Source organism: Dipodomys merriami, unplaced genomic scaffold, assembly GCF_024711535.1.
Source record: "Dipodomys merriami isolate MVZ:Mamm:240054 unplaced genomic scaffold, mDipMer1.0.p SCAF_18, whole genome shotgun sequence".
NCBI classification, from domain to species: Eukaryota; Metazoa; Chordata; class Mammalia; order Rodentia; family Heteromyidae; genus Dipodomys; species Dipodomys merriami.
Window position 1 is genome coordinate 18,128,350 of NW_027203159.1, and position 17,015 is coordinate 18,145,364.

A 17,015-nucleotide genomic window follows, 5' to 3' on the forward strand; every position below is an offset into this window, starting at 1 on the left:
GGCAGTTTTCATAGGAACAGGAAATCAGAAATTCATACATTATAAATTAGACTTAAAATTGTGTGCATATAGTAATAGAAGACTTTTCTTCATAATGACCCCTGAAATTCCTTGATCACCTACTGAAGACATGTACTCATATGAAGAAGATATTATCACTATCTTGCCATTTATCCAATACTTACCATGCTCTTCTGCCTGGACTATGAGGCAGCAGGAACAACTTCAGTTTCTTTATTAAGAAATATTGTAAAAATAGTGTACAGAGGGGTTACAATTACATGACTAAGGTAATGAGTACATTTCCAAGTAAGCATTATCACCTCCTCCTTTGTTTTTCCCTACAATCCCTTTCCACCCCATCTCCTCAACTCCCTCACACCCCCAAATTTTAAAGGTGTTTTTCATTATAATATCTTATACATCTCATTGCTACAACATGTCAACCAGTATCCTTTTTCAGCATTTGTTATGTCCCTTAACTCCACAAATTAGAAAAATGTATATAAAAGACGCAGGGCACTGTCATCAGGGGTTATAAATGGGAGAAGAACATAAAAGGGAAACAAATCATATAGGACAGTTTAGAATCATAAAAGCAATTCAAGAAACTAGAAACAACTTATGTCCCTATCTAAGAATTCATTTCATTTATCATCTTCTTGTATGGCCATAGGTAAATAGCTTTTGGACTTTTCTTCTCCTCCTTGATTTCTACTATTTGTTGTAAATAGGGGAAACCATGGGACCCATGTTTCTTAGGGCCTGGCTTACTTCACTTAATATAATATTTTCCAGAAAAACAAATCGTTTAAATAGGGTTACAAGTGGACCCATTGCAACAATGAGATGGACAAGTCATTATGTCAAAAATGAACTTTACAACTTTGGTGGGGGTGGTAGGAGGACTGGGTGGGGAAATAGGGGAAGGCTGGGAAGGGGAAACATAGGAGGAGGCTACAATGCTTGATAAGAAATATACTCATTATCTTGCCCATGTAATTTTAACCCCTCTCTACAATATTTTCACAATAAAAAAATAAAAAAGAAAAAAAAGAAAAATATAACTTTTTCCAAGTCTTACCATTTCCTAAAAAATGGAGTGATGTCATTGTTTCTGAAGGAGGCATTGAATTCATTTCTAAATGACACTTAGAACGATAAATGTGGGGAGAGTGAGGAATAGTGAATGTTGTGAATTAACAAGTTTTGTCGTCTTGAATAAAAGTAATTGTTTACAAAGTAATTTTCTTTAGAAAGGGAATATTAGATGAGAAAGATATTTCACTGTGTAGATAATAAATAGTGTGTAGAAACTGTGTCTGATCTTATAAACAACGGTTAAAAATGAAAAACACTGGATTTTAATGTAATCTCACTTAAATGAATTCTGTGCAAATGAAAGACGATTTCCTACAACATTTTCAATATTTTGTGAGTGTAGTTATTAATTTTAGATCTACATGCCTGATAATTTTCCTTTTCCTTTGCCTTTATGTCTGTGTTTCCTCTACAAGAGGAAGCAACATAAAAATGAAGTGGAACATTTCAATGCACATTTTCTTTTCAGAGATGCTGTCAAATTTCTTGGATGTTGTTTAAATATCAGTGGATCATTTTTAAGTTACTAATATTATGGTATTTTATTAGAGAAGAGTAACAACAGCTGAGTGCCAGTGGCTCAGGTCTGTAATCCTAAGTACTCAGGAAGGTGAGATCTGATGATAAGGTTCAAAGTCAGCATCGGCAGGAAAATCCATAAGATTTATTTTCTCCAAATGACCACCAGAAAAGTGAAAGTGGCAGTCTCTCTCAAGGGGCAGAGCGCAAGCCTGGAGCTAAAGTGTGCAGAGACAACGCCCAACCTCACAGCACAAACTCCAAGACAGACAAAAAAAGCCAAAATAGAAGCATTTGCAATATTTCTGTGTAATTTTGGAGGTCTAGGAAGCATAGTATTTGACAGAAGTGTTTTAAATTACTCACTGTATTCTTTTGAGATGACATTTTTGCAGGAATTGTATAACATATTTGGCAGAAGTGTTTCAAATTATTCACTGCCTTATGATGACATGACATTTTTGCAGGAATTGTGTAGAGAGCTTTGCCAAAGTTCAGAATGTATCAATTTAAAATTTTCCTTCAAAAATATCTCAATCTCATTACAAAGGGGTTTCCATGTAAGGGAGAATGTGTGATATTGATATTAATGGCTGTTTCCTACATATACTTTCATTCTTAACAATGTGTTATATACTATCAAAACTTTTCCATGAATGTGTTACTGACCATAGATATTTACCAATGTACAAAGGAATATTTGGGAATATTGACATGCCATTACTGAATTTGGAATTAATTCTCTCCTGAGAATGCAAAAGTTATAACACTGTTTGTACTGTAATGACAGGGACATGACTTACAGGGAATTGTCCAGGCAAATATAAAAGAATCAGCTTTTTTCTGATCTTAGGGTGAATCAAGAATCTTGACTATTTTACAAAATGAATAATTGTGCCTAATTGGAGAACATTCAATCAAACAAAATATGCGAATGAAGGGCATACAAGCCATAATGGAGTCTATCAGGGACACCTTGGATTTAGCCTAGTGCCCATTAGCATGACTAGGTTTTTGGGTGAAGAAAGAAATCTGAGGTAAGGACTGTTTGCTAACTTCTAAATGTAAGTTGACCCCTCACAAGAGTTACTTTTGTCTGGGAATAATATGTTCCATTTCACTTATTAATAATGTAGAATATAAGAAAAATATAAGAAAACTAAAATAATATGTGGTTCCTAATACAAATTTCCAATAATTTCTGTGTTTCTAAAAGAAGAATGGGTAGGAAAATTTTACCGATTTTTTAAACCACCTAATGTTGCAACGTATTTGTCAAGGTACAAGATTCTAAATCATCTCAATATTTTTCATGTGTAGTCTAATCTGCAAAAGAAATCTGTGAGTTCTTCCGATTTTCTGTGGCAGGGGAAAAAAAGATTCTTCCAAGAGCACAAACAGCTGACATTTATTAGTTTTGGGGGACAATGTGCACTCTTTGATGATACAATATTTTGTACAGAGAACCTGTGATTTATTAGACAAGAATTTGTTCTGAGAAGATGAATCTGTAAGTTATGATTTTAGTTCAAGATCAGTTCATGAAACCATATATCATGAATATTTATTTTCGACTTGTGTATAAATTGCCCCTCATATTTATGCCCCTCACCATTTTTTAGTTCATTGGCATTCTTGGCCCACAACTTTCCTATTGCTAAATGGAATACACTTTCAAGTATATTTTAGGAAGATCTCCCTTGCCAAAATATATTTATTACTGGTTAGATTCCTATGTAATCAAAAGAGATGAACTATTTGACTACAGATGAGGAAGTTTCACATCGGAAAGTCTTGCTTACATTTATGAGAGTTGTGAAAATATGAAGGTTTCTGATTTGGAGCAGATTTTAGCATCAGTATCTCTTGGTTTGCAATTTCAAATGACTATTTGGATTCCTACCGAAATATTTGAAAAAAATGATTGCAATATTAATTTGTCAATGTGGGCTTGAAACCTGGTGACCTAGGGAAACCTGTCAGCTTTTAGGAACGTCAAGAAATCAGACGTGTGTGTACTATTGACTTAATTATCTACAGGTAAACTTATGAGAATTGAGAAGAGTTGATTAATCAATATTCTTTTTTCTAATGGAATCTTGTCAAGCTGATGTACAGAGGGATTTGAACTACATATGTAAACAATAAATGAGTAGTTGTCTCATAGGTTTTTACCCATTTTTCACTTTTACTGTTTTTTGCCTAAAATCTCTATCCTGTCCCACCAGGCGTAATATTTATTACCTACATATAGATTTGTTGGGATTGTTCTTGTATGGTTCACCCATGTCCTTTGTCTCAGATTTTGTTGTTCCCTCCCTATGCCTAATTCTTATTAACTTACATGAAATACAGTGTGTACCAAAATCAAATACAGTGACACCATTGTACAAAACATAGAAAAATAAAGGAAAAAGTCAAGTGAAGAGAAATACCTTCACATGCTACATTTTAAAAAATCAAGAAAGAGAAACCAACTAATTTTTATTGCAGAGTTGAGTTTGTTTAGCCTAATATTTTATGGTCATATGTATATTGCTATTAAGCTATTGTGATACAATTCTAGGAATAAAATGCACTTATACCAGGTTTTAGAAATAAGAGAAATGATGGAGCCTATGTTTGTTTGTGTCTGGCGCCCTTTAATTCATGTTTAAGTTTTTCCATTTCCTTACAAATGGCACTATGTCATTATTTCTAATGGAAAATATAATTCCATTGTGTTTATACCCCACATTTTCTGATCCATTAATCTACTCTCAGGCATCGGGAGTGGTTCCTGGTTTTCCCTATGGAATGCACATAACTTTGACATTCTAATGGAATGTGGTGGAATTTCAGTATTGATTTTATTGGCTTGATTTTATTGTCACAGACATTCAGCATTTCTTCCTATATCCTTTGGCCATTCTCATTTAGCCATCAGTGAAGTCTCTCTTTAAATATTTAGACTTCTTTTCATAGAGTGGGGCTATTTTTCAGGGTTTTTTTTGCGGGGGTATTTCACTTGAATTTGGTTTATATGTCAGCTCTAAGATCCTTTTCTCTTTCTTGGCTAGTGAAGATCTTCTCCCATTTTTTCTGCTAGTTATTTACCTACTTAGTTATGTCCGTTCTTATAAAGAATTGGTACACATTCACGCAATGTGTTTCTTTGACTTGATGCATTTGTGCATCTGTAATGAGAAAGTTTCAACCTGTTCTACGAGACCTAGTATTTCTCTATTGTTTCCATTCTGAGTATTTTCTTTAACCTCGAGGTCTAATCCATTAGGAAAGTGTTTTGGCTCAGGGTGATGTATAATCTAACTTTAAGCTTTTAAAAGAATTTAATGAGTATTACAACACTATTTATTAAATATTGATTTTTCATTTTAAAGCACTTACCCTGCTTCTTTTTAAACTTCCCTAATGAAGAATCATATTTTTTTTGTTTAGAAGTAGCATTTAAAATATAGGTGCCCTATTTTTATTTTGTCTAAATTGGTATATGTCCAGTTTTATCCAAAGGGGAAAGCAAGAACTTAATTGCTATGTATATATGAACAAGAAGATTAGGGTAAGAAAAATGAACTCCAAGAAACATGAGGTTTATCAATGTTGGTATTTTCTTTAAAAAATACTATGAAAAACTATTTCTTTTTGTTGGTTTTTGTCCCTTATTTTTCATAAGGTTTCTCCCTTCTTGTCACTATATTTGATTTCGGTAGACTGTGGAATGCATAAACTTTAATCTGAATAGGGCAAAGAAGAGGAATCAAAAATTGAGATAGAGGACAAGGGGTGAACCAGTGCCACAAAATTCCTCACAAGACATCATGTTGGAAATGGCTTTTCCAGCAGGCGGGGTGTGGAGAGGTCACGATTTTTGTATCAGAATAACGTGTAAGGAAAATGAGGGAAAAATAACATGTGAAAAGAAAACAATTCACTGCCTTAGATACATAATTATAATCACTTTGTACATCACACTGAAAATATGTTTACAGAAAAAGAAGAGTAGTGATACATTTATTTTAATTTTCATATGTTTACACATGGATTCGTATGTAGATTGGTTTTCAGTCTATACACAGACATGTGTTGAACGATCTGTTCTCTTCAGCTCCCTACTAGAAAAAGCTCAGTTCCCCTGAGTCTGAATGTTCTAAACTATCCTTCACAAATTAATGTTGAATTCATTCCTGCTCAAAATTTCTGAAGGATAACCAGGAAACATTTGCAATTATATACTAGGTGCACAAATAAGCCCATAATCAGAAACTCTCCCATTTCAACACAAATAATAACTATGAGGCACATTCTTACATCTTTAACTTCCTCATCTGTACCCAAAAGATTCAACTAAATTTATTATACAGGAGTCCTACCAACAATTTTTACAAGGTGGATCTTCCTAAAATATGCTTCAAAATTATTCCATTTTGCATCAAGAATATTTTGGACCACTATAAATATTTGGGGGCATATAAATGTGTGAAAATTACACAAAAATTACATATGAAAATAGTCATTGAATATGGTTCCATAAAAGTGTGTTTGTTATACTCTACATATAAAGTCCACTCTTTCTTGGAACATCATACAATGCCAAAAGATGCATATCCTCTTGCCCTAAAATTATCACATTTTTAGCACACAATAATGCTATCTTCACAAATTGCAGTTTGGCCCCTCAGAAGAATAAGTTTTGAATGTCATTTTGTATATACATACAGTAGCCTGGTTTTTTTTTTTCTGCCACATGTTTTGGGAAGAACTCTCAGAATCCTTGTTTAGATGAGATTACATGCGGAAAGTATTGAGATAGATGAGAAGCTTCTATAGTAAGAAATATACTTCAGAATGTTGGTTGAAAATCCCTTTGAAATTTTAATGGCCATTTTTAATAGGAATACATAATTGGTGTAAATTTGTATGATAAGTCTAATATCATTACAGTTTTGTTATGTATTTATTAGGCTCTGAAATTATATTAATATTTGGCATGGAAGATGATATTCACAGGCAAACTTAAGGACAGTGAATAAAGAAGTATGATTTGTTCTCTATTGGGAAACAAATGTAGATTTCGATTTGATCATTAAAGTTTCTATATTCCAACCTTACTATGTCTATGTGGATAGTGACATAAACACCCGGCTTTGCTTCTGGATTCAAGGAAAGGGTGAATAGGGATTGAATAGGTAGTAGAAATTAAAATGAATTCATTTGGTTGAATGAGCATGAACAATATATTAATAAATGTAAGACGTAGATGAAAAATGAGAAATGGTTTGACCTCATGGTTTGTCCAGAGAATAATTCCTGCAAAGAAATAGAAAAAATATATTATTTTATTTTCTGTGGAAAACATGAAGATGTATTTCTGAATTCTGCACATGAACAAGAACTTGAACTAGCAGTTCAAGCGATATTCAAAACTAATAAGAGCATATGATCAGTTATTTTTTTAAAAAAAACTCATGCTTACTTCCACTTCCATTTCTATTGAAATTTGTTCATTGTATACAAACCACACTAATTACACTTGGACACTCTCTGCCTCCACACATTCAAACTTCACTGAACAATTGAAGTGTGACCCTAATCAATCTATTATTTCAGCGATTATTTTTCAGCTCTTAAAAATTTACTCTAATATCACCCTTTCAGGCTGCACCATGTCTTGGCACAGTTTCTGAACTAGGTCTCTTGTAATATATATATGGACGTATCATGCATACAGGAAAATAGGAAGAAATACTTCACGTGGTTTTACAGTAAAGAAAATCCATAGTGGTTTTACTATATAATGTTATTACAATGAACTTACATCAACAGTCAATTTCAATATTTGTGAACGGATGCATAAAAACAAACCATAAAGAGTGATTGTTTTATGGGATGTATCCTACCAAAGGATACATGCTTTATGGTAGATAAGTAAAATATGAAGGGATACCATGCAAATACCTTCAGGTACAATTACAAGAAATATTCCATGGCTCATACAAATAAACGGTTTTTCCATTCTTATGTGTGGACAAAACAAATGATATTGTGAAGTCACAATTACATTGTGAAGTGGTATCAGGTAAATATATTCCGATGTTCTGAAAAATAATTAACTTTGAGACACATATGCATATCCTCTCTCAGTAGGAACACTGAAATATTGGACTTTGAAATGAGCATAGAAAATTTCCTTAACTTAGGGTAACATTCCTACATGAAAACTGCTTTCTCAAATAGTTATGGTTATGAGAATTATATGCCAGAGACATACCAACATTTGGAATATATCACTTGGATCAAGCCCAGGGTAAGAGGCTTGAATATCAATGGACCAATCAAGGATTCAATACTAATTGCCAAAGAAGACACATTAAAAATATCCGTATAATCCTGAGATTAATTTTTATCATGAGTGAGTAAAATGAAGAATTGAAGGCTGGAAAACTATCCTCACTTTTCATCCAAAAAACATCCACTTATGGGTGTTGAAACAGAGTGGGAAAAAATGTACACCATTTCAGTTTGTACACACCCAAACACAACATTTGCATCCACAAATGGACAGGTAACAGAAATATCTGTTCACAAATACAAATCAGCTCATCTATCTATCTATCTATCTATCTATCTATCTATCTATCTATCTATCTATCTATCTATCTATCTATCTATAAATAAAATGACAAAGCTAGTATTAGATAAATCTTGATGAGACCAATCAATAAGTAACATGGTCTCCTACACTGTCACAGATTTTCTCATGGTTTTACAGATTCTTTAGTATCATTTATCTTTTAGATGCCAGAAAATTATGATTCCATAAGTAAACAAATTAGAATAAGGGAGGAGAACTATTAATCCCATTGGGTCACATTAAGTGTTCTAATAACCAATGAAGTAAGGAAAAATGTTGGGAACCTGGCTCAGTGGTAGAGCACATGCCTTGCATGAATGAGGTCCTGCCTTCGATTCCTCAGAACCACATAAGCAAAACACACACACACACACACACACACACACACACACACACACACACACACACACACACACACACACACACACACAAAAGCCGGACGTGGCGCTATGGCTCAAGCTAGCCTTGAGGTGAAGACCTGAGGGACAGCGCCCAGGCCCAGACTTCAAGCCCTACGACGGAACCCCCCCCCCCAAAAAAAAAAAGTGAAGTAAGGACATATCACTGCTCCATCAAATTACTCTCTAAAATTCAGAGACAATACATGATATTAAGAATAGGGGCTGAATAAAATCTAACTGGCTCTTATGTGGAAGGGGAAAAAAAATCAGATATTTTGGAAATACCAGTGAGTATGGGGCATTGTTGATGAATATTGCATTACATTCCTGTCTTTGGTTTTTGTTCTTGTTAGTCATTGGACTTGAACTTTGGGATTGGGCACGGTCCCTGAGCTCTTCAGAGCCCTAATGCTCTACCACATGAGCTACAGAGCCACTTCCAGTTTTGAGATGGTTAATTGGTGATGAGAGTATGACAAATATTACTGAGTTCTGAGGATCAGATCTCAGCCTCCTACAGGTCCCTAAGCAACAACTTTCAAGCTTTTTTTCTCTGTTATCCAGAATGCGCTGATGATTTTTGAGCTTCTCTGTTCCCAACATTCATTCACACTGCCGGTCTATGAGTAACCATGGTTTTCCTTAAAGATAATGCTCTCCATAGTCTTTGATGTTGAGGGGATTAATGCCAGAAATGAATCTGAAAAAAGCTTTCACTTCATTAATCTATGATTAGATCCTTATTTTTCAAACGTGTGAGATGCTGGAAATAACATTATCACTTGGCCTGTCTCAAGTGTGGTTTTCTACCCAAAAACTTGGATCCCATAACATATTCCTTTACCTTTGCATGACAGAGCATAAGAAACTCCCTAACCCAAAGAATAAATGTATTCTGTTGATCAAATTCTAAATTGCTCTGTTCAATTTGTAAATAGGATTAGTTTTAGTCCTTGGTATAATCTTCATGAATTAGTAAATTGTCATCTGATGCAAGGGTTAATTTATCTATTACTATTACTCCTCCTCAACAATTTCTTCACTATATGAACTGCCAATTCATCCTTCACATAATATTGTAATATGATTGACATACAGCAGATATTTCAATACAAATACTTAGTATGCTTAATACCTTTTCACAGGAAGAATAGATGAGGCCTGACCGTGATGACAGGCTCACATAAATTCACCTTGGTCTTATGTTGAATAAGCTTGTTGGTTTTTTTTTCTATACTAATCAGAGGATAAAATTCTTAACATTATCAATACATCTAGAATCTCTTGTCTCACTTATAAAAAGAAGGAGGCCTCATATTGGCAAGCAAGACAAATTACATGATTCCAAATTAAATAAATGTTCATGAAGAATTCCAGGAAAAAACAATTACTGTTCACTTTTTCTTTTATTTGCCATCTTACCATGTCAGAGAGACTTAATGTTTTCAAATTCCATAAAATCAAAAATGTAATCTATTTACTGACAAGTTCATTCTAGCAATTAAAATTCTTTAAACAATCTCATAAATACTCACTAAGAGATCGCATATGTTTTGTAGTTACACATTTAATTTTGGATTTCCAATCTATACAATATCAAAAGTGTATATATACTCTATACAGGAATGTAAAATTTGAAATCCATGTATGGATTGGCTGCTAAAAATACTATAAATACATTTTACTATATGTATATTTGCAAAGTGCAATTTTTAAATCATCTCAAGAATCTCCTCACATAGCTTACATTAATTCGTGGAGAAAATTTAAATCAGTCATTCCTATATTATTCATTAATGAATTTCAGAAGGTATACATGGTAACAAACCCATAAGTCAGTACATTTATCAATTACCAACTGAAGATACTGCCATTTACACTATCAAAATTGATGTGAGGAGTGAATCCTGATATCATGAAAATGGTTATAAAAAGATTGGCCCAACATAATACTGTTATGTATGGCTTCCCTGATTTAAATTGATTATAAGAGAATGAGAAGATTTGAAGTAATTTTGGTGTTTATATTTTCTTATTGGTCCTAGGGAAACTAAACTTCACTTTTGCCACCAATCATAGGTTCACCAGTTCAGAAAGAAATCGAAAACTTCGTTTTTAGTGAGCAAAATATATGGTTATATAGAACAGAAAATTTGTTATTCATTTATCTTTCTTTACTGTGAATTAAAGAGACAATAGTACATTATAAGGAAAGCATTTTCTTTACCTGTTGATGCCAGATGATTTGATTGTGCCCCAAATAAAACTTGGGCTAGGATCTTCCAAGGATTCTGCCAAAGGGAAAGTTACATTATTGATTAAGGTGCTAGATTAGATTGGCTCAAACTTATACATTGATAAAGAAAAACAACAAGGTTTTTATTTTTTGTTTTTGATAAAGAAAAACAACAAGGTTCAAGGCCTCGAGAGATTTCCAAGAAAATTTTAGCTGGATAATAAAGATTGAAAAGTATGAGTTCTTAGCCATGTGCAAAACCATATCATTTAAGTGTTTGATGTGGTTTTTACTCAGATAATACTGCATATTTTCATATATGTTATTGATATTAGCATACAAGACAATCCAAGTTTAACAAAGAACTTTTAACTTCACTCCTAAAGGAAGAAATCATACAACAGCACAAAGTAAGTTGAGATTCAATAATGGAAAATGCAGAAAATTCAACCAGTTTTTAACTTTATCCCAGTCTTCCTCAGAGGAAACATGTTGCCATGTACTTTCAGAACTCTTGTATTGTTTCTTGTTCCATATTATGTTATCTACAAACAAAGAAAAAACTAGTATCACAGTAGGATACAGGTGCAAATGGCCTTCATTGATCTGGATTGTGTTTTAGTTATCAGGCTTACCTACATCCTCCTCAAGAGAAGTTTTGTGCATACAAGTTGCAATATGTTCACTGAGTTGATCTCGTGGAACCAGGTGGCGAGCATTAAAGGAACAAGTAGTCAGTTTGGCAGCAATATCAGGATGATTCTGTATAACAAAAGTTCAAATATGAAAACATTTTCAAATTTTCTCCTTTTAGATTACTTTGGGCAGTATATCTACCATGGACTTGACACCATGGTATAGGTACTGTGCTATTACATCCTCTTTTTTAATAAATATTTTTTTACTGAAAAGATACTGTCCAGAGGGATTACAATTATGTGAATAAGGTAATGAGAACATTTCTTATACAGCATTGGTACTCCCTCCACTGTTTTTCCCCTATGATTTCTTCCCTCCCCATCTTCCCAACTCCTCTCTTCTACCACTTCCACCCACATAGATAAAGTTGTAAAGTTCTTTTTGAATATAATATCTTGTAGATTTCATTCTTACAATGGGTCAACCACTATCGCAAAGTAGTATGGAGTTTCCTCAAATGATTCCACATAGAGCTCCTCTGTGACCCAACAATCCCACTTTTGTGCTTTTTCCAAATGATCACATACAAGACCATACTAAAGTTAGCACCATTATTTGTCATAGCTAAGATATGGAACCAACCTCGAAGTCCCTCAGTAGATGAATGGATTAAGGAAATGTGGTAAATATATTAAGATGTAATTCTATGCCTCCATCAGAAAGAATGATATTGCTCAATTTGTTGGAAATGGAGACTCTGAAAAAATTATATTAATTGAAGTAAACCAGGCCCAAAGAAACATAGGTCCATTGTTTCCCTTATTTGAAATAACTAGTATATATTTAAGACAAGTAGAAATGTTCAAAAACGATGTATATAGGATCATGAAAGAATGAATTTTACTGTTAAAGAGGGGGTTAAGGCAGGGGTCGATTGTAGTTGAGGAGGTGGGAATGAGGGGATGGTAGAGGAAAAATAAAAGAGAAGCGAAATTAGTCAATGAATCCTTCAGAAAGAATGACATTGCCCCATTTGTTAGGAAATGGAAAGACTTGGAAAAAATTATATTAAGTGAAGTAAGCTAGGCCCAAAGAAACATAGTTCCCATGGTTTCTTTTTATCCAATAACTAGTATATGTCTGAGACAAGCATAAAAGCTCAGAAAAGCTGACGTTAAGAGCAAAGAACCCCTACACAAGGATAGAAATTTTTTTTCTTGCTATTGTTTTTAATGTATCAATAAGGTTCCCCATTGTCAACTTCTAAGGTGTTGTGTCCCTGGGTAAGGGTCACGAAATCAGGACACAGGGGATGCATAGTGAAAACAATTACCACTGCAGTCTGTTCTTTATTGCTAGTGGGTATTTAAAGACAAGCAAGCATGATCCTTTGCCAAGATTAATCAGGAGATATTCACACAAAAAATTTCAACAGATACATTTTTACTTCACCTATGAGACAATTTCTTTGTATATTATTATCTAAACTATTTTAGAGCAAGCTCAAACCACTTCCCCAATCTCAGGAAAATGCTTGACTAGCTGTTCATCTATGCTAAAGCAAGCAGAAGAGCTACTTCCTCAGCTCCCAGGAGTCTCTGACATGTGTTTTGAGATAGGGAGAGAGAACATGTTCCCTCTCTAACCCAGCATTCCAAGAGCTTTCCACACTCACAAACACAGTCCTCAGATAATCCTGAGGGCGGAGCCTGCATCATTCTGACTCTTCAACATAGATCCTGAGTCTTCACACCACATGATTTTTATTTATTTTTTTATTGTCCCTTCCCCATGGTATAGCTCCTGTATGTAGGAAGACTTGAGGAAGATGGTGGAAGTGAAGCTGGAGGATAAACAATTCTCGCATAGAATGCAATTTTAGTGTTCCAGTGAACAGTCCTAGGCTGGAGAAACACACCAAGTGTGCTATTATAGTACAGAGAGTTTGGCAAGAGAGGGAAAGCCCAGCCAGGGACAGATCTGAGCCTTGCAGCTTCAGTGGCTGCAGTGGAGGAGGAAGCCGTGGCCACCATACCAACAGAGAGAGTCTGGGAGATAGGCATCAGATGCTGTGGGCCAGTGGATTCTACAAACCACCAGTAAGAACTGAAAAGGAGCAGAAATCTTCATCCTGAGGATCACAGACCAGAGACGGCCTAGAAACCAGGAGTGTGGCAGGAGTACAACCATGACATCTGTACTCCTCATGGAGCACCTGAGAAAAGGCTGTCCCTCCACCAAGCAGAGATCATCATATTTGATACTGACAAAGGCCCTACAAAGCATGTAGCTTCAACTCCGGCCTTGGAAGAATACAAAAACAGCCATTTAGCAGGTCCCAAGAACCAGACCTGACCTGCCAGGCTCAGCTCCACCAGAAAAAGTCACTTTGCCCAGGCAGAGGGAGCTTCGTCCCTGGAGGCTTGTCTTGCTTCATTGGGTAAACAGAGCCAGAGCCTGCCCCTGCCCACAGCAGTTTAGACAAACAATTGGAACTCAGTAAACATCAACCCTGACATGACTCCCACCTGTGCTCTGTGATTTTTTCAGGGGCTAACCTCTTAGGGAAGAGCTACTGATTGCTGATAAGTCTCACCCCTACCAAAACCCTTACCTTATCATATCAACTCCAACCTAGAGGAAACAGCGATTTCCCTCTTTTGTTATACTCAAAGCAGATCTTCCTCTCACTAAACTAGTCTGTGGGGGGGGGAAGATCACAAAATCCTGAGAAATGCAGAGCATTTTTTGCCTGCTCAAACAAACGGACAAGAAACCAATCAAACAACAGAAAAGCAAACACCACAAGCAGACCAGAGACTCCAACAAGAGCCTTAATCCAGACAAACAGGAGATACAAGATTTCCCCACACCCCACAAAAAAATACATCACAAAACTTTTTTTCTACTTTGTTTTCTTTTTATTTTCTTTAAAAATATTTTCTATTATTTTTAAATCTCATAATTTTTATTTTAGGTGTATATGTAGTGTGCTATTATGTTGTAATCTCCTTTGCCCTTATGGTCCTTTTTTTGTTTGATTTTTTCTTTCTTTTTTTTCTTTTTATTCTTTTCTCTCTCTTTTTTACATTACTTAATTGCTGTTCTTCTTATCCCCAGATACATACCACTAATCATTTATAAGATCTAATCCCCCATTTTGTACATACTTAATCCAGCAAAGTATTACTCATTTCACAACTTCTTAGGCTTATTTTTTAAGTTGTATTATTTCTTTGTACCTATGTAACTTTCAATTATTCCAATATTAAGAATTTTTGTTTTTTTAATTTTTCATGTTCTTTTTTATTTCTTGCCTCCTCTCATCCTATACTTTTCCTCTATCAATATCATTTCCTTATAGTAACATAATTTGAAATGTTTCATTTCTTCAGTTTTGTTTTTTGATTTTTCTTGCTTTTTTATCTCCCTCCTATCATTCTGTCAAATCCATTTCCCCACTGAGATTAGGGCTTCTGTAACTTCACTCTCCCTTTACCTCTCTCCATACCTCTAATCCTATTTTCTCCACAATTCTTCCTAAAACTAATAATTTCTGGTTTGCTAAATCCCTCTCTGTTCTTCATATTTCTTTAATACATGGTGTTTGATGTTGGATAAGTTGTATCTCTTGAACTAGATTGTATCTAGAGCCATTTTGACTCTGCAACTACAGGTCTTTGGTTGATGCTTTCCTGAAGACTGCTCTAAAACATAACTGTTGTTAGTTTTATACAAAATGAGCAGAAAAAGCAGGAAAAACACAAGAAAAATGGCAAGTCTGTGTATCTCAACTCCCACCCATGATAAGCAGGTGACAAACTTTTAATGAATAATTCAGAGGAGAGACCATAAAAGCTCTAAAAATAATACATGTAAATGTGATGAATGAAAAGATTGAAAACCTGCAAAGGACTCACTTAGATAAGGACCAAGAGGAGGAAAACCAGAGAATAATACAGGAATCTCCACAGTGTTAGAAAGCCACTCAATGTTTAAAACAGGAATTGCATGAACAGGCTGAGAACAGTCAAAGAGAAAGGCATTATGTGAATAGTTGAGAACACTAAAGAGAACGACAGGAATCGTGTGAGCAGGCTGAGGACACACAAAGAGAAACACAGGAAGTGTGAGCTTGAGGAAGCTAATCAAAGACAAATACAGGAATTTGATGAGCAGGATAAGAATAGATGATCAATAGAGGCATTCATGGAATCCATAAAGAGAAAGCTGATGGAATCCAGGGAGACCACAAAGGGATTGCTGAATGGAGGACATCAGAAGGAAAGGGAATACAAGGAAACCATAACCAATCACCTAAGTCATTTGAGAATAAACACTCTACAAAAAATTAAGAAAGTAAAGAAGTTCATAAAAGATCAAAAATTAAACTACAGCAATGAATTGGAAGCCATCAAAGTCAATAAATTCGAAGAAAAGACGATTAAAACAGAGTGCAAAAACTTGACAGTAGGTTAGAGCATGCAGAAGAATGAATCTCAGGGATTGAAGACAGCCTAGATAACAGAGAGAAAAACGCACAACTAACCAAGACAAACCCAAGAAACATGATAGATCTTTTCCACGTTTTGAATTCACCTTCAGAAGGCTTAATTTGGGGATAATGGGGGTAGAGGAACACCAAGAGACAGAAGTTAATGGTCTAAGGAATTTATTTAATAGGAACCTAGAAGAGAACTTACGTAGCATGAAAAATGATAGGCCTATTTAGATACAAGAAGCTATTAGAGACCCAAATAGACCAAACCAGAACAGGATATTCCACTGTCATATTATAATCCATACAGGAGCAATTCAGACCAAGGAAAAGATCCTTTAAACTATCAAGTAGAAAATATCTATCCCCTATATAGGGACCCAATTAGCATAACCTCAGATTTCTAAGCAGAGACAATTAAAGCAAGAAGATCCTGGAATGTTGTGGGCCATGCACTAAAATTAAACAACTATCAACCAAGAATACTGTAAACACTTCTTCATAACCAAAGGTCAAATAGAAACCTTCCATAGCAAAGACAAACTGAACCAATAAATCTCAACCAAGCCAGCCATACAAAAGATACTTAAAGATGTCCTACACATAGAAAACCAACAACACCAAAATTAAGTCAAAGAATGTGCACCTATACTCAGAATCTAAGAACCATAGGAAGAAGCCAGTTGTCCAGCTGCCAGCAAGATGGATAACATGGCAGGAACTATCAAAAAACTTTCAGTCCTAACTCTCAATATCAATGGACTTAACTCTCCATTTAAGGGACATTGACTAACTACTTGGGTCAAAAAGCAAGAATCTTGTATCTGCTGCCTTCAGGAGTCATACCTTCCCATAAAATCAAACATATTTTGAAAGTAAAAGGCTGAAATAAAATCTACCAAGCAAAGATCACCCATAAACAGGCACAAATTTCACTACTTACATCAGATAAAATAGCCTTCAAATTAAAATTAGTGAGAAGAGATAAAG